Source organism: Mauremys mutica, unplaced genomic scaffold (genome assembly GCF_020497125.1).
Source record: "Mauremys mutica isolate MM-2020 ecotype Southern unplaced genomic scaffold, ASM2049712v1 000525F_np12_subseq_1:190777_obj, whole genome shotgun sequence".
Taxonomy (NCBI): domain Eukaryota; kingdom Metazoa; phylum Chordata; order Testudines; family Geoemydidae; genus Mauremys; species Mauremys mutica.
The window spans coordinates 170,098-189,701 of NW_025422994.1; positions in this window are offsets into that span (position 1 = coordinate 170,098).

Sequence of the window (19,604 nt, forward strand, 5' to 3'; positions counted from 1 at the left end):
CAACGAATTTCTGCAAAAGAGCCATATGTGCCGCCCCTCTCCATTGCTGACGACCAGCGGCAATTCGGCAATGAGTACCCCAGTCCCTCTCAGAGGGAAGGACTTGCTGCCGAATTGTCGCTGAAGGAGAGACTTTCTGAGCCCCTCACTCTCCGTGCCCGAGGCAAATGCCTCACTCGCCTTGCCCTCGTTACGGCAATGTTCATATGCACCACTTCTAGTATTACGGTAAGTTAAAACAAGCACCAGTACATTGGGACATTAATGCTCTATTACAGTGTTTGCATTAGCATATTAAAAGCTATAGCACTGAACAGACGAGTTAGGGCCGGCTTTAGGAAGTTTGGGGCCCACCCAATTAAAACATTTTCGGCGGGGCCCCAGCAGGGATGACTTAAAAAAAAGAAAAAAAAGTTAAAAAAAAAAAAAAAAAGCCCCTTTCCTTTCTTAGCAACCGGTTCCCTATAAAAAGTTCTGATTTAAGGGATGTGCCAGAGTATGCATTTCTGGTACCAATAGGGTGACCATGTGTCCATGTTTAAAAATTCCTCCCGGACAGCAATTTAAGAACCAAAAAGTCTGACATGTCTGGGAAAATACGGCAGTATGATAACCCTACCTACAGTTCTTTTTTACAAAGATGGGCCTGAACTAGAAATGACTCCGCTTCACATGTGTGGGTGCCCGCCACTCCCTGGGAGTGTGCTAGGGTGACCACATGTCCCGATTTTATAGAGACAGTCCCAATTTTGGGGTCTTTTTCTTATATAGGATCCTATTAACCTCCACCCCATCCTGATTTTTCACACTTGATGTCTGGTCACCCTAGGGTGTGCACATGTGTGGGTCCCAGCTGCTCTCTTCTCCCATCATTGAAGCAGGTGTGCAGGGTTACTGCCCAGGGAATTGCAGGGCACCAGTGGACATGGGGCTGGCTGCAGGCAGGGCAAGGGGTGCAGCAATGGCTGGAGACGGGGGGGGTGGGCTGGCTGGCTTCAAGCAGGGCCATGGGGGGGGTGCGGCATAGATTGGCAGTGCTGAAGACAGAGGAGTGCGGGAATGGCTGGCTTCAGGCAGGAGGGTGCAGCAGGGGTTGGCTGGAGACAGGGCAGGGAGTGGTTGGCTGGAGACAGGGCAGGGGGTGCAGGTACAGGGGGTACAGACCACCCGGTATGGTAAGTGCTCCCTTCTCCTCCTCCCTCCCCCACCAGGGTAGCAGCAGCCGCCTGGGGCTCCCCTGCTTCCACAGACCTGGCCATGTACATAGCTGCCGGAGCCCTGGGGGAGCGGCGGGGCTCCAGGGGCTATTTAAAGGACTGGGGCGATAGAAGCAATGGGAGCCACGGACTTTTTAAGTAGCCCACAGATCCCCACAGCCCTACCCCAGGGCTCCAGCAGTGTGGCTGTGGTGGCAATTTAAAGGGCCCCCAGGCCCTTTAAATTGTCCCCTGGAGAAGCCAGGCCACCCCGGTACAGTGCACCGACTCTTGCCCATACACCGAACCGGGGCTTGGGCACGGGACCCTCTTAGGGGCAGGGCCCGATTCAGGGGAATTGGTTGAGCTGGCCTAAAGCCGGCCCTGCCAGTATATCCAGGACATTAGTAGCACACTTTTCCCCCACCAATACCTAGCAGTTGCACTGTCATCTCCCATAGCTACTTACGTTGCAGCTTTATTGTTAAAACTAAATTGGGAAGAAAGACGACTGATTCAGAACTTGTTTAATGGTTACTTTATTGCTGAAGGGTGTTGTGGGGTGTAGACTTGGAGAGAGGAAGGTTTCTATGATGTAGGCAAGATCAAGTATTTTATCCAAAACTGGTGCTGATCTCCTTGGTGTCTGACCTTGAGCTATTGTCAAAAGTTTGAGGGTGACTCTTCTCCTTCCTCATATTTTGGTTAGGATTCCATTGATAAAGGGATTGGCCTCAAATACCTGGTTGTAGGACTCTTCCACGGTGTAGTTTTCATCTTGGGTTGCCCGGTCCTAATTATATTAAAGCATGTACTTTAGTCTTTGTAATCATCTGTTATAACTCGGTAGCTTTTTATGAAGGCAGGAGTAAAATAAAAGTAGCTGCAATAGTTTCATACTTAACTAACACTGAAAATGTACATAATTTAAATCAGACTCCTAATCTTAATTTTTGCTTAATAAATAAATCCATAAGAAAACTATGTTGGGAAACTGCTATAGGGAAGTGCACTTCTCCTATATAGGTCATAAGGATCCTATCTGTCTGAAACTGGCTGCTCTTTCTTTCTTTGATCTGCAGAGTGACTGATGCTTTTCAGACATCAGTTGTGGGTACAGAAGGGTTTCATTGCATCTTCTCTCTTGGCACCAGCTACTGTTCTCCCTTCTTGTTGTATTGATAGTGGGTGGGTGTGTCTCACCTTTCTTTAAAATCACATATGCTAGGGACAGTCTTGTCCTCTTCTCCTCTCCTGATGTCAGTGTAGATGCAGGCAGTGCAAAGTGTACTAAAGTCATATAGTATCTCAAATGCAAAGCTGCATTTCAATGATCTGAGGTTTGAAGAACAATGTGGAACTAGCTGTTTTACGGGATGTCTCGATTTCATTCCTGTAGTAACATAACTGGTGATAGGAAAGCAGGGAGAGAGAGAGGTGTGTGCTCTGCAGGGCTGCTGGCCACGGGGCCAATGGGTGTGGGTGGGCTGGGTGGGATCTCTGGAGTCACGTCTCAGGGATCTGCCCCAATCCCCAGCACTGCTCCAGCTCTGAGCTGTCTCCACTGCCTGGGATCTGTGGGGCCCCACCTGCCTCCCCGGGGAAGAGCCACCTGGGACTGGTGCAGAGGCTGGGCCAGTCTCAGCCACTCACAGGGGACAGTGGGGGAGGGGGGAGGCTCATCTGGGTCCTGAGGGAGCCTGGCCCGGGTAGGCTCTGCTCCTGCTCCAGCCTGGCTGCTTCCACCACTCCCAAGGGGCTGGAGTTCTCCTGCCCCAGAACCAGCTCTGGCTGCGCTGCCAGCTCAGCCTGGCAGACACAGTCACCTCACATCAGGGCCGGCTACTGTGGCTGGGGGTTAGGATGTGGGAGAGCAGGTCTCTAGTGGGTCTGGGGGGTGCTGGGCACTGGGGGGTGGGGAGATCTCTGTGTGTTGGGGGGCTGTCAGTGGGGGAGATCTGTGTGTATGTGGGTGCTGGGAAGTGTAGGGGGTCTGTGCGGGGCACCGTGCAGTTGTGGGAGGGCTGTGGGGGGTCTTCAGATGGGGGGCACTGGTCAGTGAGAGGATCTGGGGGGGGGGTCTGAGTGGGTGGGGGAGTGGTCTGGGAGGGCACTGGGCAGGGGGTTTGCGGGGGGTCTCTGGGTGGTGCGGCGCCGGGCGTAGGGAGCCAGAGGGGTGCCAGGCAGGGGGTTGGTGGGGGTCGCTGGGTGGTGCGGCGCTGGGCGTAAGGAGTTGGAGGGGTGCCGTGCAGGGGGTTTGCGGGGGTCTCTGGGCGGTGCGGCGCTGGGCGTAGGGAGTCGGAGGGGTGCCGGGCAGGGGGTTGGCGGGGGTCTCTGGGCGGTGCGGCGCTGGGCGTAGGGAGCCGGAGGGGTGCCGGGCAGGGGGTTTGCGGGGGTCTCTGGGCGGTGCGGCGCTGGGCGTAGGGAGCCGGAGGGGTGCCGGGCAGGGGGTTGGGGGGGGTCTCTGGGCAGTGCGGCGCTGGGCGTAGGGAGCCGGAGGGGTGGCGGGCAGGGGTTTGGTGGGGGTCTCTGGGCGGTGCGGCGCTGGGCGTAGGGAGCTGGAGGGGTGCAGGGCAGGGGGTTGGTGGGGGTCTCTGGGCGGTGCGGCGCTGGGCGTAGGGAGCCGGAGGGGTGCAGGGCAGGGGGTTGGTGGGGGTCTCTGGGTGGTGCGGCGCTGGGCGTAGGGAGAGGGAGGGGTGCAGGGCAGGGGGGTCTGTGGGGGTCTCTGGGTGGTGCGGCGCTGGGCGTAGGGAGCTGGAGGGGTGCTGGGCAGGGAGTCGGTGGGGGTCTCTGGGTGGTGCGGCACTGGGCGTAGGGAGTGGGAGGGGTGCTGGGCAGGGGGTTGGGGGGGGTCTCTGGGTGGTGCGGCGCTGGGCGTAGGGAGTCGGAGGGGTGCTGGGCAGGGGGTTTGCGGGGGTCTGTGGGTGGTGCGGCGCAGGGGGTAGGGAGCCGGAGGGGTGCCGGGCAGGGGGTTGGTGGGGGTCTCTGGGTGGTGCGGCGCTGGGCGTAGGGAGCCGGAGGGGTGCCGGGCAGGGGGTTGGTGGGGGTCTCTGGGTGGTGCGGCGCTGGGCGTAGGGAGTCGGAGGGGTGCTGGGCAGGGGGTTGGTGGGGGTCTCTGGATGGTGGGGTGCTGGGCAGGGGGTTGGTGGGGGTCTCTGGGTGGTGCGGCGCTGGGCGTAGGGAGTCGGAGGGGTGCTGGGCAGGGGGTTGGTGGGGGTCTCTGGGTGGTGCGGCGCTGGGCGTAGGGAGTCGGAGGGGTGCTGGGCAGGGGGTTGGTGGGGGTCTCTGGGCGGTGCGGCGCTGGGCGTAGGGAGTCGGAGGGGTGCTGGGCAGGGGGTTGGTGGGGGTCTCTGGGTGGTGCAGCACTGGGTGTAGGGAGTCGGAGGGGTGCCGGGCAGGGGTTTGTGGGGGTCTCTGGGGGGTGCAGCACTGGGTGTAGGGAGTCGGAGGGGTGCCGGGCAGGGGTTTGTGGGGGTCTCTGGGGGGTGCGGTGCTGGGCGTAGGGAGTCAGAGGGGTGCCGGGCATGGGGTTTGTGGGGGTCTCTGGGTGGTGCAGCACTGGGTGTAGGGAGTCGGAGGGGTGCTGGGCAGGGGGTTTGTGGGGGTCTCTGGGTGGTGCGGCGCTGGGCGTAGGGAGTCGGAGGGGTGCCGGGCAGGGGTTTGTGGGGGTCTCTGGGGGGTGCGGTGCTGGGCGTAGGGAGTCGGAGGGGTGCTGGGCAGGGGGTTTGTGGGGGTCTCTGGGTGGTGCGGCACTGGGCGTAGGGAGCCAGAGGGGTGCTGGGCAGGGGGTAGCATGGTGCAGCATGGGCCTGCCCCCAAGGGGAAGAAGCACGATGGCAGTGCAGGGCTGGGCTGGACAGTGCGGGTCTGGCAGCTCCCGGTTGGTAAACAGGGCCCTTATACTGGGCTGGGGGGAGTGGGGCTGTCCCTGCCGTGCCATGATCCAGCTCCCATTGCCCCCGGCCAGCCCCTCGCTCTGAGGACCTTGCCCCCCTGCCCCATGTCCCCATTTCCCCCATGGGGACCCATAAATATGTTTAGCACCAGGCCCACAAAAGGTTAATCCGGCCCTGTTTGGGGTGCAGGCTCTGGGAGGGAGTTGTGGGGCGGGAGGGTTGCAGGCTATGGGGAGGCTGAGTGAGGGGGGCAGGCTCTGAGCTGGGGCAGGGGATGGGGTGCAGGGGGGGTGCGGACACGCGGGCTCGGGGGGGGAGTTGGGGGGCGGGTGGGTTGCAGGCTATGGGGAGGTTGAGTGAGGGGGGCAGGCTCTGAGCTGGGGCAGGGGATTGGGGTGCAGACACGCAGGCTCGGGGGGGGAGTTGGGGGGGAGGGTTGCAGGCTATGGGGGGTTGAGTGAGGGGGGCAGGCTCTGAGCTGGGGCAGGGGATGGGGTGCAGGGGGGGTGCGGACACCCGGGCTCGGGGGGGAGTTGGGGGGCGGGAGGGTTGCAGGCTATGGGGAGGTTGAGTGAGGGGGGCAGGCTCTGAGCTGGGGCAGGGGATGGGGGTGCAGGGGGGTGCGGACACCAGGGCTCGGGGGGGGAGTTGGGGGGCGGGAGGGGTGCAGGCTATGGGGAGGTTGAGGGAGGGGGGCAGGCTCTGAGCTGGGGCAGGGGATGGGGGTGCAGGGGGGTGCGGACACGCGGGCTCGGGGAGGGAGTTGGGGGGCAGGAGGGTTGCAGGCTATGGGGAGGTTGAGTGAGGGGTGTAGGCTCTGAGCTGGGGCAGGGGATGGGGGAGCAGGGGGGTGCGGACATCCGGGCTCGGGGGGAGTTGGGGGGCGGGAGGGTTGCAGGCTATGGGGAGGTTGAGGGAGGGGGGCAGGTTCTGAGCTGGGGCAGGGGAAGGGGGTGCAGGGGGGTGCGGACACGCGGGCTCGGGGGGAGTTGGGGGGCGGGAGGGGTGCAGGCTATGGGGAGGGTGAGTGAGGGGGGCAGGCTCTAAGCTGTGGCAGGGGATGGGGGTGCAGGGGGGTGCAGACACGCGGGCTCGGGGGGGAGTTGGGGGGCAGGAGGGTTGCAGGCTATGGGGAGGTTGAGAGAGGGGGGCAGGCTCTGAGCTGGGGCAGGGGATGGGGGTGGGGGGGGCGCAGGACACGCGGGCTCGGGGAGGGAGTTGGGGGGCAGGAGGGTTGCAGGCTATGGGGAGGTTGAGTGAGGGGTGCAGGCTCTGAGCTGGGGCAGGGGATGGGGGGCAGGGGGGGCGGACACGCGGGCTCGGGGGGGGGAGTTGGGGGGCGGGAGGGGTGCAGGCTATGGGGAGGTTGAGGGAGGGGGGCAGGCTCTGAGCTGGGGCAGGGGATGGGGGTGCAGGGGGGGTGCGGACACGCGGGCTCGGGGGGGGAGTTGGGGGGCGGGAGGGGTGCAGGCTATGGGGAGGTTGAGTGAGGGGGGCAGGCTCTGAGCTGGGGCAGGGGATGGGGGTGCAGGGGGGGTGCGGACACGCGGGCTCGGGGGGGAGTTGGGGGGCGGGAGGGGTGCAGACTATGGGGAGGTTGAGTGAGGGGGGCAGGCTCTGAGCTGGGGCAGGGGATGGGGGTGCAGGGGGGGTGCGGACACGCGGGCTCGGGGAGGGAGTTGGGGGGCGGGAGGGTTGCAGGCTATGGGGAGGTTGAGTGAGGGGGGCAGGCTCTGAGCTGGGGCAGGGGATGGGGGTGCAGGGGGGTGCGGACACGCGGGCTCGGGGGGGAGTTGGGGGGCGGGAGGGTTGCAGGCTGTGGGGAGGTTGAGTGAGGGGGGCAGGCTCTGAGCTGGGGCAGGGGATGGGGGTGCAGGGGGGGTGCGGACACGCGGGCTCGGGGGGGAGTTGGGGGGCGGGAGGGGTGCAGGCTATGGGGAGGTTGAGTGAGGGGGGCAGGCTCTGAGCTGGGGCAGGGGATGGGGGTGCAGGGGGGGTGCGGACACGCGGGCTCGGGGGGGGAGTTGGGGGGCGGGAGGGGTGCAGGCTATGGGGAGGTTGAGTGAGGGGGGCAGGCTCTGAGCTGGGGCAGGGGATGGGGGTGCAGGGGGGTGCGCACACGGGCTCTGGGAGGGAGTTGGGGGGCAGGAGGGGTGCAGGCTATGGGGAGGGTGAGTGAGGGGGGCAGGCTCTGAGCTGGGGCAGGGGATGGGGTGCAGGGGGGTGCGGACACGCGGGCTCGGGGGGGAGTTGGGGGGCAGGAGGGTTGCAGGCTATGGGGAGGGTGAGTGAGGGGTGCAGGCTCTGAGCTGGGGCAGGGGATGGGGTGCAGGGGGGGCGGACACGCGGGCTCGGGGGGGAGTTGGGGGGCAGGAGGGTTGCAGGCTATGGGGAGGTTGAGAGAGGGGGGCAGGCTCTGAGCTGGGGCAGGGGATGGGGGTGCAGGGGGGGTGCGGACACGCGGGCTCGGGGGGGGAGTTGGGGGGCGGGAGGGTTGCAGGCTATGGGGAGGGTGAGTGAGGGGGGCAGGCTCTGAGCTGGGGCAGGGGATGGGGGTGCAGGGGGGGTGCGGACACGCGGGCTCGGGGGGGGAGTTGGGGGGCGGGAGGGTTGCAGGCTATGGGGAGGTTGAGGGAGGGGGGCAGGCTCTGAGCTGGGGCAGGGGATGGGGGTGCAGGGGGGGTGCGGACACGCGGGCTCGGGGGGGGAGTTGGGGGGCAGGAGGGGTGCAGGCTATGGGGAGGTTGAGTGAGGGGTGTAGGCTCTGAGCTGGGGCAGGGGATGGGGGTGCAGGGGGGTGCGGACACATGGGCTCGGGGAGGGAGTTGGGGGGCGGGAGGGGTGCAGGCTATGGGGAGGTAGAGTGAGGGGTGTAGGCTCTGAGCTGGGGCAGGGGATGGGGGTGCAGGGGGGTGCGGACACGCGGGCTCGGGGGGAGTTGGGGGGCGGGAGGGTTGCAGGCTATGGGGAGGTTGAGGGAGGGGGCAGGCTCTGAGCTGGGGCAGGGGAAGGGGGTGCAGGGGGGTGCGGACACGCGGGCTCGGGGGGAGTTGGGGGGCGGGAGGGGTGCAGGCTATGGGGAGGTTGAGTGAGGGGGGCAGGCTCTGAGCTGGGGCAGGGGATGGGGGTGCAGGGGGGGTGCGGACACGCGGGCTCGGGGGGGGAGGTGGGGGGCGGGAGGGTTGCAGGCTATGGGGAGGTTGAGTGAGGGGGGCAGGCTCTGAGCTGGGGCAGGGGATGGGGGTGCAGGGGGGGTGTGGACACGCGGGCTCGGGGAGGGAGTTGGGGGGCGGGAGGGTTGCAGGCTATGGGGAGGTTGAGTGAGGGGGGCAGGCTCTGAGCTGGGGCAGGGGATGGGGGTGCAGGGGGGATGCGGACACGCGGGCTCTGGGAGGGAGTTGGGGGGCGGGAGGGTTGCAGGCTATGGGGAGGTTGAGTGAGGGGGGCAGGCTCTGAGCTGGGGCAGGGGATGGGGGTGCAAGGGGGGTGCGGACACGTGGGCTCGGGGGGGGAGTTGGGGGGCAGGAGGGTTGCAGGCTATGGGGAGGTTGAGTGAGGGGGGCAGGCTCTGAGCTGGGGCAGGGGATGGGGGTGCAGGGGGGGTGCGGACACGCGGGCTCGGGGGGGGAGTTGGGGGGCGGGAGGGGTGCAGGCTATGGGGAGGTTGAGTGAGGGGGGCAGGCTCTGAGCTGGGGCAGGGGATGGGGGTGCAGGGGGGGTGCGGACACGCGGGCTCTGGGAGGGAGTTGGGGGGCAGGAGGGTTGCAGGCTATGGGGAGGGTGAGTGAGGGGGGCAGGCTCTGAGCTGGGGCAGGGGATGGGGTGCAGGGGGGGTGCGGACACGCGGGCGCGGGGGGGGAGTTGGGGGGCGGGGGGGTTGCAGGCTATGGGGAGGGTGAGTGAGGGGGGCAGGCTCTGAGCTGGGGCAGGGGATGGGGGTGCAGAGGGGGGTGTGGACACGCGGGCTCTGGGAGGGAGTTGGGGGGCAGGAGGGGTGCAGGCTATGGGGAGGTTGAGGGAGGGGGGCAGGCTCTGAGCTGGGGCAGGGGATGGGGTGCAGGGGGGGGCGGACACGCGGGCTGGGGGGGGAGTTGGCAGCTCGGCGCTGTAGCAGGGGAAGGGGCTGCGGGGGTGTCACACAGACACTTTCCCACAGTCCCAGGGCGGGAGGCAGAGCCGGGGGGGGCGGGGGGGTCTGGCCGGTGTGTCCCGCACTCGGGCTCCCGGCCGGAGCAGGGGCCGCCCCGCAGCGCTGGCACAGACCGAGCGGCGCTGCGGGGTCGGGGCTCGGACAGGCGGGGGGGGGGGGGCGGTGCCTGGAGCCCCGGGAACCCGCCCCCCCCCCCCCCCGGGCTGACACGCGGCAGAACCGAGACAGCCGGTGCCCCCCCCGCCCGGCCCGGCCCCCCAGGCCTGCGCGCGCAGCGGGGGGCTCGGCCCGAGGGGCCCCTGTTCCCCCCCCCAAACGGGGGTTTTGTCCCCGCACAGGGTCTGGCTCCCCCCCCATTTCCCCTCCCCCGCCCCTCCCCCGCCGCCCCCTGCAGCAGCTCGACCCAGTGAATTTCTGCCCCGCTCAGCCCCCGGCAGCCCCTCCCCCCCCGCTGCGATTTGCCTCCCGGGGCTTTTCACCCCCCCGAGGAGGGGGCAGCGAAGCGCCGGGAGCGGTGAGGGCAGAGAGCGGGCAGCGGCCACAGCGGCGGTTACTGCGCATGCTCCACTCGGCTGCGCATGCTCAGTGCAGCCCAAGGAGCGAATCCGGAGCGGGAGCTGTTTCTGTCGTTACACCGGACCCGTCACGTGACTCCTCCCCCCGCCCCCTCCGCGGGGTGCGTCACTTCAGGCCGCTGCGGGGGGAGGCTCCGGGCGCGCGGCAGAACCGGTAAGAGCCGAGCAGGGGGCGGGGAACAGACACCTGGGCCCGAGACCCCTCCCCCCCCCCGCCCTGGGCCGGGAGCGGGAGCTGGGGCGGGGCGGGAGCTGGGGCGGGGCGGGGCGGGGCGGGGGGTCCCGGGGCGGCCTCCGTAGCGGTGGGGGGCGGGAAACCCCCGTGGGGGGGCTGAGTGTGTCCGTGTCTCGCACCTGCCTCGGGGAGCGGCAGAGCTGGGGGGGGGCTTGTGACCCCCACGTCATAACCGGCCCCCGCAGCCCAACCCCCAGCCCTGACCCCGCCCCCGGCAGGAGCGTGTCCGCCCCACGCGCTGCAGGGCTGGAGCAGCCCCCGCGCCGCGCTCCCGGCCCCGGCCATGGAACCCACCAGCAACCCCCCAATTACCCCTACCTGAGCTGGCTCCACTGCAGCCGGAGAAACTGGTCTCTGCGGAGCTGCCCGGGGCTGATGGTCCCCGGGCCCCACGCAGGGGGGTGGGACACGCTGGGAAGCCGGTGGAGCAGCAGCTCCCCCAACCCCGTGCAGTGCCCGGCTCAGCAGAGGGTGTCAGCTGGGTCCCAGCCGCTGCAGCCCGGGGGGGGTTGCAGGGCACGGGAAGGAGCTAGGAGCTGGGAGCGGGGGGGGGGTTGCTGGGCGCAGGGAGGGGCTCGGGCAGCTGGGAGCGGGGGGGGGGTTGCTGGGCGCAGGGAGGGGCTCGGGCAGCTGGGAGCGGGGGGGGGGTTGCGGGGCGCAGGGAGGGGCTCGGGCAGCTGGGAGCGGGGGGGGGGGTTGCGGGGCCCGGGGAGGGGCTCGGGCAGCTGGGAGCGGGGGGGGGGTTGTGGGGCGCAGGGAGGGGCTGGGGCAGCTGGGAGCGGGGGGGGGGTTGCGGGGCGCAGGGAGGGGAGGGGGCAGCAGGGAGCGGGGGGGCGGTTGCGGGCACAGGGAGGGGCTGGGGCAGCTGGGAGCGGGGGGGGTTGCGGGGCACGGGGAGGGGAGGGGGCAGCTGGGAGCGGCGGGGGGGTTTGCGGGGCACGGGGAGGGGCTCGGGCAGCTGGGAGCGGGGGGGGGTTGCGGGGCACAGGGAGGGGCTGGGGCAGCTGGGAGTGGGGGGGGTTGCGGGGCACGGGGAGGGGCTGGGGCAGCTGGGAGCGGGGGGGGGGTTGTGGGTCACGGGGAGGGGCTGGAGCAGCTGGGAGCGGGTGGGGGGGTGGGGCACGGGGAGGGGCTGGGGCAGCTGGGAGCGGGTGGGGGGGTGGGGCACGGGGAGGGGCTGGGGCAGCTGGGAGCAGGGAGGGGCTGGGGGAGCGGGGGGGGGTTGCAGGGCGCGGGAAGGGGCTGGGGGAGCGGGGGGGGGGGTTGCGGGGCACGGGGGGGCTGGGGCAGCTGGGAGCGGGGGTGGGGGTTGCGGAGCGCAGGGAAGAGCTGGGGGAGCGGGGGGGGGGTTGCGGGGCACAGGGAGGGGCTGGGGCAGCTGGGAGCGGGGGAGGGGCCGGGAGGAAGGCGGCAGGAGCCGGGAGGGAGAACAAAGAACCGGGACCATCAGCCCCGGGCAGCTCCGCAGAGACCAGTTTCTCCGGCTGCAGTGGAGCCAGCTCAGGTAGGGGTAATTGGGGGGTTGCTGGTGGGTTCCTGCTGGAGGGGGAGGGGCAGGAAATACTGAAGAGGTGGCAACTTCTGGGGAGTTAGGGCTGGAGGGGGGCAGGGAATACCCTGGGTGAGGATAGGGAGGGGGAGAGAGTGTGACAAACCTGCTGGGACTTGTTAACATGGGCCTAGATCCTTGGAACAAACACTTGGGTGTTGGGGGAGAAAATTCCCTAATTTGTGAAACAGGAAATAGAGAAACCAACCCCCTGGGCAGGGCTGGGAAAACTGACCAGACTCCCAGTGCTGAACCCAGGGGCTGGTGTGACATGGAAAGGGGGCACCCAGCAGGGAGGTGTAGGGAAGATGTCCCGGCCCCTCACATCCAGCTGCTGGCAGTGGGGAGGGTGTTGGGTTCCCTACCATGGGGTTACACACCTACTAGCCAGAGGCTGATATGATGGATCTGCTGGGAGAGACAAGGGGTCTCTCTCTGTTCTCTCACCGTGATGCCCCCTAGCTGCTCTCAGGACTGGGGGGCACAAATTTTCTAAACTGAACCAAAAGTTCCTGCAGTTGTCAAAAGAGGAGAAAAGCAAAATCTGTGATTTCACATGAACAGTGACTGAGAAGTGGACAGAAAGTTATCACAGTGACAGGGCCGGTGAGTGGGGAATGCCCGGCAGTCCTTGGAGCCAGGACTCTGACACGAGTTGATCAGAGAGAAGGATCATGGTTAGCAGAAGTTCCCAGAGCCAGGGGCCCAGCAGCTATTCCCTGGGACGCAGCCCCCAGAGTCCCCAGCCAGGGACCCCAGATACCCCTCAAAGCCCCACCGGCCAGGGAAGCCCCACCAGACCATGACTGTCAGGTTGGGAATCCCAAAGGGTTCCCCCCACCAAGAGCCCCCAGCAGCCAGAGACTCGCCTACTGGGAACTCAGTTCCTCACTGCCTGCCTAGGACCCGCCCCGCACACCACCACCACCAGCAGGATCTGCCCTGCCATTTGTCTGGGACCCCCTCCTCCACCCAGCGGGACCCCCTGATGCTTTTCAGTGGGACCCCTCACTCTGCTTCCCTGGCATCCCCTGACCTAGTGCCAGGGATCCCCTCCCCCAGCTCTGCGCACTGGGCACGGCAGCGATCCCAGGAGCCAGCCGGGGAAGCCCAGACGGAGCCCCTGGCACAGCACCAGGCTCCCTCTAACCCCCTGCCCCACCTCCCCAAGAGACGCCCACCCCCGCTGTTCTGCAGCCATCAGGCCCCCAGTGATACCCACCTCCAGGACCCACAGCCTCAGGACTGGGCACATCACAACCACCCCCTGAAACCCCAAACCTCCAGAACCCACCAACCTCACTAGGGTACCCCCTGCCCAGCCACCCAGAGGCCTCCCTCCACCACAATCCCCCTTCAGCTGCTATCTCCCCACACAGCCCCATCCCCACCCAGCAACACTGTTACCTCACAGTGCCTGAGAAGTGGATAGAAAGTGACCACCGCCCCCTGCTGGCCAGTCACACAGGCAGAGGGAGCCCTGGGGGATGTCTCCTGAACTGGAGTATGGAAGATCTGGAGGGCAAGAAAGGTAAGAAAAGTCCATGGCCTGTCACTAGCAAATAATGGCCACCATGGATCCACCCCAGAGGTGGCTGCATCTTAGCACTGCGGGAAGCAACCCCTCACAGAGGCCATTTGCCATGGGGTTTGGGATACTTCTGGACCCACACTGCACTCAGAGTGACCTCCTCATCCCATGCCAGCTGGAGAAAATAAAAAGGTCCAGCCAACTCTCCCGTTACCAGCTGGGGACCACTGATCCCGAAACGGGGAGGCCTCGAGCTTTGATGTGTATTAAAGATGTGGCTGGTCTCTTTCTTCAGCAAACATTTTAACACAGATAAAGGGGGGAAGAAATGGTTCTCAAAGGAGAGGGGAAAGATCAACACTGGGAAATTTAACCCCCTGCAACCTCCAGGATGGACAGTGATTCAGGGCAACAGGTTTCCCCCAAGAAAGAAGTTGCTGGGATTGAGAGACAGGGGGAACAGCCCCAAACATGAAAGGATTTTTAATTGACATTTGATAATTAAATAGAAATGAAAGAAAGGGGGGAAATCTGAGAGATTTTGGCTCTATTTTTGCAAATAATAGAGAGGAAAGTGGAAAATCAAAGGGATTTTATATCAGTTTATATCTGATGTGCAGTAAAATGTCAGTGTTTCACATCAGTATTTGTTAAATGAATAGAGAGGAAATGGGCAACATTTGCAAACATTTTATATCTATGTTCAAGAAGCTGAGAAAAGGTGTAAATCTGAGATTTTCTTGGTATTTTATAATTAGAGAGACAGGGGAAAATCTCAGGGCATATTCAATTAGAAATAGACAACTAGAGAGAAGTGGAGCAAATGTTTAGGGTATTTTATATCAACCTTTGAGATTTGCAGAAAAAAGGTGTCACAAACTATGCAACTGAAGGTGGAAAATCAGAATCCTGGAGAGACCAGGGGGAAATGGGGGGGACGGGAGAGCAGCTCATTGGAGCGGAAAGGGGTGAATCTCCCCGGATTTTACAGCCCGGGTGAGACACTGAGCGAGAAAAGGGGCAGAACTGGAGAGAATTTGTATCGGGGGTGAGAGGCAAGTGGCACAAACGAGGACAGGATCCAATTAACGTCCCCCCGCCTCCCGTGTCCCACTGACCCTTCCCCACCCTCCCAACCGAGCGGGGGGCGGATCCTGCTGCAGCTCCACTGGGGCCGAGACGGCTCCGAGGCTTCTCCCGGGTTCCCCGGGGCAGAGTCACGTGCCCGCCCCCCCAGCGCCCCCCCCCCGGGGTCTCTCACTCCCCGGGGGCTCCGGGCGGGGCTGCCCGGGGGGCGGGGCCCAGCTGGAGAAACCCCCCGGCCGGGCCCCCCCGGTGAGCAGCAGCGGCTCAGCCCAGGCCCGGCTCACGCGGAGGCGGCAGCAGCAGCTTTGTTCTCCCGCCCCCACGTGGGCTCCCACGGAGCATGCGCGATTTTACCTGCTGAAACCCTCCTTTCCCTGGGGGAAAATATGAGCGGTGGGGGGAGGGTCTGGCTGGACCCGGGGACCTCCCTTACCTGGGCTGGAGAGAGCGGAAGCGCCCCGGAGCAGGCTGGGAAATGTAGTTCCTGACTCTCCCTGGACCGGAAGTGACGTTGGGGGGAGAGACCAAGCCGAGTTGCAAAAGTGCGCGGGCCGCTGCGGCTCTGCCTGGCTCGCGCTCTCCCGGGCTGGAGAAGGGTTGGTGCCGTTGGAGCTCTGGGCATGCGCAGAGCGCGGCGGGAGAGCCCTTCATTAACCCCCCCCGTGCCCGGCCCCGGCCCTGCCCCGCTGGGGCCGCCCCGGGCTCCGCCCACCCCGCTGCGGAGCTGCAGCCTGCAGGTCCCGGAGCGAGCCCCGGGGGCGGGGGCGGGCGGTGACTCTGCCCCAGTGTCCAGGCCGGGGATCCGGCATCTCGCAGCGCCAGGATCTGCTCCCTGGGGCCCCGCGGGGGGTGCCGGTGGGAGGGACCTGGCCCCACTGGGGTCCCTGCATGGGGCCGGGCGGGGCTGGGGGGTGAGACCGGGCTGGGGGGGGAGGGAGGGGCGGGCGGGAAATGTCGGTGCAGCCCGGACATGGGGGGGGGGGCAGGTGACCCCCGAGGAGCGGGGAGAGAAAGGGGGGGGCTGAGCTCCCCTCGGATTTACCGCTGCCCCCTCCCGTGGGGACCTCCCGTGGGGACCCCCCTCCTCTCCCGTCCTGCCCCCTTTCTCCCTAGAGAGCCACGAGCAGCCCCCAGGGTGACCCCCCCTCCCCCAACCCCTGAGAAGTTCCCTGTTCTCCCCCCCCCCGATTGTGCCCCATTTTCTCTCCCCTTCGCCAGTGGCCAGTTCAGGTCTCAGGTTTGGGGGGTTTCCCCCATTTCCACCTGCAGGGATTTGTCCTTGTGCGGGTGGGAAATGGTTCCCCCGAGTGATTCCTGAGCTGGGCAGAGGGTGAATGGGCAGAGGCTGGGGGGGCCTGAGACAGGGACACCTCTGGGCTGGGCTGGGGGGGCCACTCTCTGCTGGCAACGGGGCCTGGGAAGGGCCAGGAAGGGGAGGGAGGAGCCAGTGTCCCCCATGGAGACGGCCCAGCCCCAGGTTTCCCAGTCCAGCTACTCCCCAGCACCTGCTGGCCCTGTGAGTGTGAGGCAAGAAGATTCCATCTCATTCTGTTGTTGATTGAATATCCCTGTGTAATCCCCTCCAATTTCCCCTCCGTTCTCTTGAACTGTTAAATGCTGATGTAAAATCTTCCAGATGTTGGTGCTTCTGTCTCACATTAGCAAATATATTGTTTGTGCCCCATTTTCTCCTTAGTTCTGAAATACTGATATCAAATTCTCAAAAATCTTCCCACTTTTTTCTCCAGGTGTGTGACTGAGATCAGGACTCTTATCGTACTGAGCATGGCCCTGTTCTGCCAGGCGCTGCAGAGACCCCAGGTGAGATCAGACTCCACTGTTGTGCCAGGTAAAACTGAGGCCTAGACTGAGATCACGGCCCCCTTTATGCCAGGCGGTGCACGACTGTGACCTAAACTGCTGCATCCATTGTGCTGGGCACTTTAGAGACCTTGACTGAGATCTGTGTCCCCGTTGAGTCTGGCACTGCACTGACCCCAACCCAGATCACGTCCCACCACTGTACTGAGCACCGCACAGACCCTGACAGAGATCCTGCCCCCACATTTTACCAGTTGCTGCAGGGGCCCTAAACAAAATTAGGGATCCTGTAATGCTGGGAGTTGCAGAGTCCCCGACTGAGGTCAGGCCCCTGTTATGCAGGGCTCTGCACAGACACCGAGATCAGGGTCCCCATTATGACAGGTGCTGAACAGACACCAAGGATATCTTTACCCTGCCATTAAAACCCCCAGCTGGCCCATGCCAGGTGACTCAGGCTCACGGGCTCAGGCGAAGGGGCTGTTTAATTGCAATGTAGATGTCTGGCCTCGGGCTGGGGCCAGGCTGTAGGATCCTGCGAGGTGGGAGGGTGCCAGACCTTGAGCTGCAGCCCCAGCCGGAACATGGACACCACAATTAAACAGCCCCACAGCCTGAGCCGTGTGAGCCCAAGTCAGCGGGCACGGGCCAGCCGCCGGTGTCTGACTGCAGTGTCGACATGCCCACAGGGACAGGCCTTGCCACAAAAAGCTGAAAGGCTAAATAGGCCAATGGTGGGAGGCGACTCTCCATTTTACAGATGGGGAAACTGAAGCTCAGAGAGCTGAAGTAATTTGCTCAAGTTTGCATGGAGAATTTGGGGCAGAACCTAGATTGTTTGAATTCTTGCCTCTCCCCTTAACCCCAGGCCCAGCGTGTGTGTGTGCAGCGTTGTTTTGGTCTGTGTTTGCCTTGCATTGGCTTCCAAGGGAGACTGTGGAATTTCCTTCACTGGAGGTTTTTAAGACCAGGTTAGAGATGCACCAGTCTGGGAATGTCTAGGGATACTTGGTCCTGCCTCAGCACAGGGGGCTGGAGTAGACGCCCTCTCAAGATCCCTTCCAGGCCTAATTGAAAGAATTCTCTTTTGTGCTGTGTCCTGTTCTACGCTGAGCTGTTTTGTCTGTTGCCTTTTGGAACTATGATGCACCATGCTGTGTTGCATAGTTTTATATGCGTTATTTTGCCTCAGTTGGTTTGGTGTCTGTGTTATGTTGGTTTGAGTTGAGCTCTTTTGCATTGTGTACTTTTGTTCTAAGGTGTGTTAGTTTGCATTGTGTTGCTTTCTTCTCCTTAGTATTGTGTCATTTTATGCTGTGCAGTGTAGTTTTTTGTTTTGTTTTTTGAATTGCCTGACACCATGTTTTCATTTGGTTTCATCATGTTGTTTTATACGTATCTATATTGCATAACATCATAGCAATGTAGAGCTGGACAGGACCTCAAGATGTTGTCATGTCCAGCTCCTTCTGCCGAGGCAGGACAAGTGTATGTAGATTGTCTCTGACAGAGCTTTGTCCTACCTGTTCTTAAAATCTTCCAGGGACAGAGACTCCCCAGCCCCCTTGTAAGACTATTCCCGAGCTGAACTGCCTCAGCCCTGGGGACACCCACACAGACTGTAGTGGTGAGCAGCTCTGGAGAGAGAGGAGACCCCAGTGAGTGACAGCTGGGTAAAGAGACTGAAGTTGGGAGGAGAAACATTGACGTGTCCAAGGTCACCCAGGCTGTCCGTGATGGAGCTAGAACTAGATCCCAGTTCTAGTGCCACCGTACTGCTGTTTTGGGCACTGAAGATCTCTGCCACCCTGGTGTTTTTGGCACTGGTGCAAACCCTTAGTACAGACAGAATTTACACTAGTGCACTCTGATTGGCTCTGGTGCACTATGTCCCTATTTGAAGGCTTGCAGGGGATAGGGGAGGGGGGCAGTGACCTCGCAGAGGCCTGGGGCTGGCTGAACAGTGCAGCTGGTAAGGGAGGGGCAGCAGTGAGTGCTGGAGGTATGAGCCAGGAGCACAGCCCCACAGGGCTGGACACTGACTTCTCCTGACCCATGACCCATACACCCAGCTGTGTGCAGGGACCACGGCTGAGCTGCCTGCCAAGACAGCCTGTGCATCCATGGGCAAACCACCTCTTTCTGCAGCCTAATACAATGGGGTCTGGGGACCTTCCCAAGCTGCGGGTGATGTGGCTCTGGCGTTAACGGGATCTGTTCCTGGCTCTGTCCCTGACCTGCTTGGTGACCTTGGGGAAGTCACAGCCCCTCTCTGTTTTCCTCCTCCCCATTGTTTACTTGGATTGTGATCTCTTTGGGGCAAGGACTGTCCCTCTCTGTCTGTGCAGTGCCCAGCACAATGGGGCTGCTGATCTCAGTCAGGTTCTCTACCATGTGCTGCACAATGGGGCCCTGATCTCCATCAGTGGGGCCCTGCTGCTGCCTCCTCCCCACTGCTCCAACACAAAGCACAGCTTATAGACTCACAGACTTTAAGGGCAGAAGGTAGAGGTGTATGTCAGATGAGGTCTCATCGGTGCCTTGTATAACAGTACTGACCCTTTCATGTATAGCTCAGTGGTTTTAGCACTGGCCTGCTAAACCCAGGGTTGTGAGTTCAATCTTTGAGGGGGCCATTTAGGGATCTGGGGCAAAAATCTGTCAGGGGATTGGTCCTGCTTTGAGCAGGGGGTTGGACTAGATGATCTACTGAGGTCCCTTCCAACCCTAATAATCTATGATTCTATGTGTCTGCTGGAAATCCCTCACCTGATGTATCCTAGGACTGCATTAACCTATTTCACGGCTGCATCACATTGGCAGCTCATAATTATCCTGTGATCAGCCAGTCTCCTCCTCTGTCACTTCCAATTGACAAATCCCCACCTTATTGCAAAATTTTGCACTTGGGGACTAACAAGTCGAATTTGTGCACTATTGATTTTCATCCCATTTCAATTACTCCAGCTTTCAAGGACATGCAGCTTTTCTTGTATGATTTTCCTGTCCTCCTCCATATTGGCAATCCCTCCCGGCTCTGTGTCCCACTCCCACTTCTTGTGCCAAGATCACTAATAAAAGTGTTGAGTAAGACTGGTCCCAAGACTGATCCGAGGAACTGCCCTAGTAACTCCCTCCAGCCTGACAACTCACCGATCAATATGACCCCCTTGTAGACTCCCCTTTAACCAATTCTTTCTTGACCTTTCGGTTCTCATATTAATCCCCATTGTCTCCAATTTAACAAATAGTTTCCCATGTGGAACTGTATCAAAAGCCTTACTGACGTCCAGATCAGGTTTCTGTGGCACGATCTACCTTTTGTAACACCATGTTTTATTTATTTATAGTGCTGAAGGCTGAGAGGAAGTGTTAGCAGTAGGCTGAGAAAGGCCATGTGGAGATGGGGGAGGGGATGGCAGACAGTGGGGAGGCAGGAGGATGCGGCATTGGAGGTGTATGTGGGATTGTGTTTTGTAGGAGTCCATGTCTCTGCTCCCTGTGGCCGTGGCTCGTTCCGTACCAAAGCAGCATGTCAGCAGAGCAGACGCACATACCGTAGCTC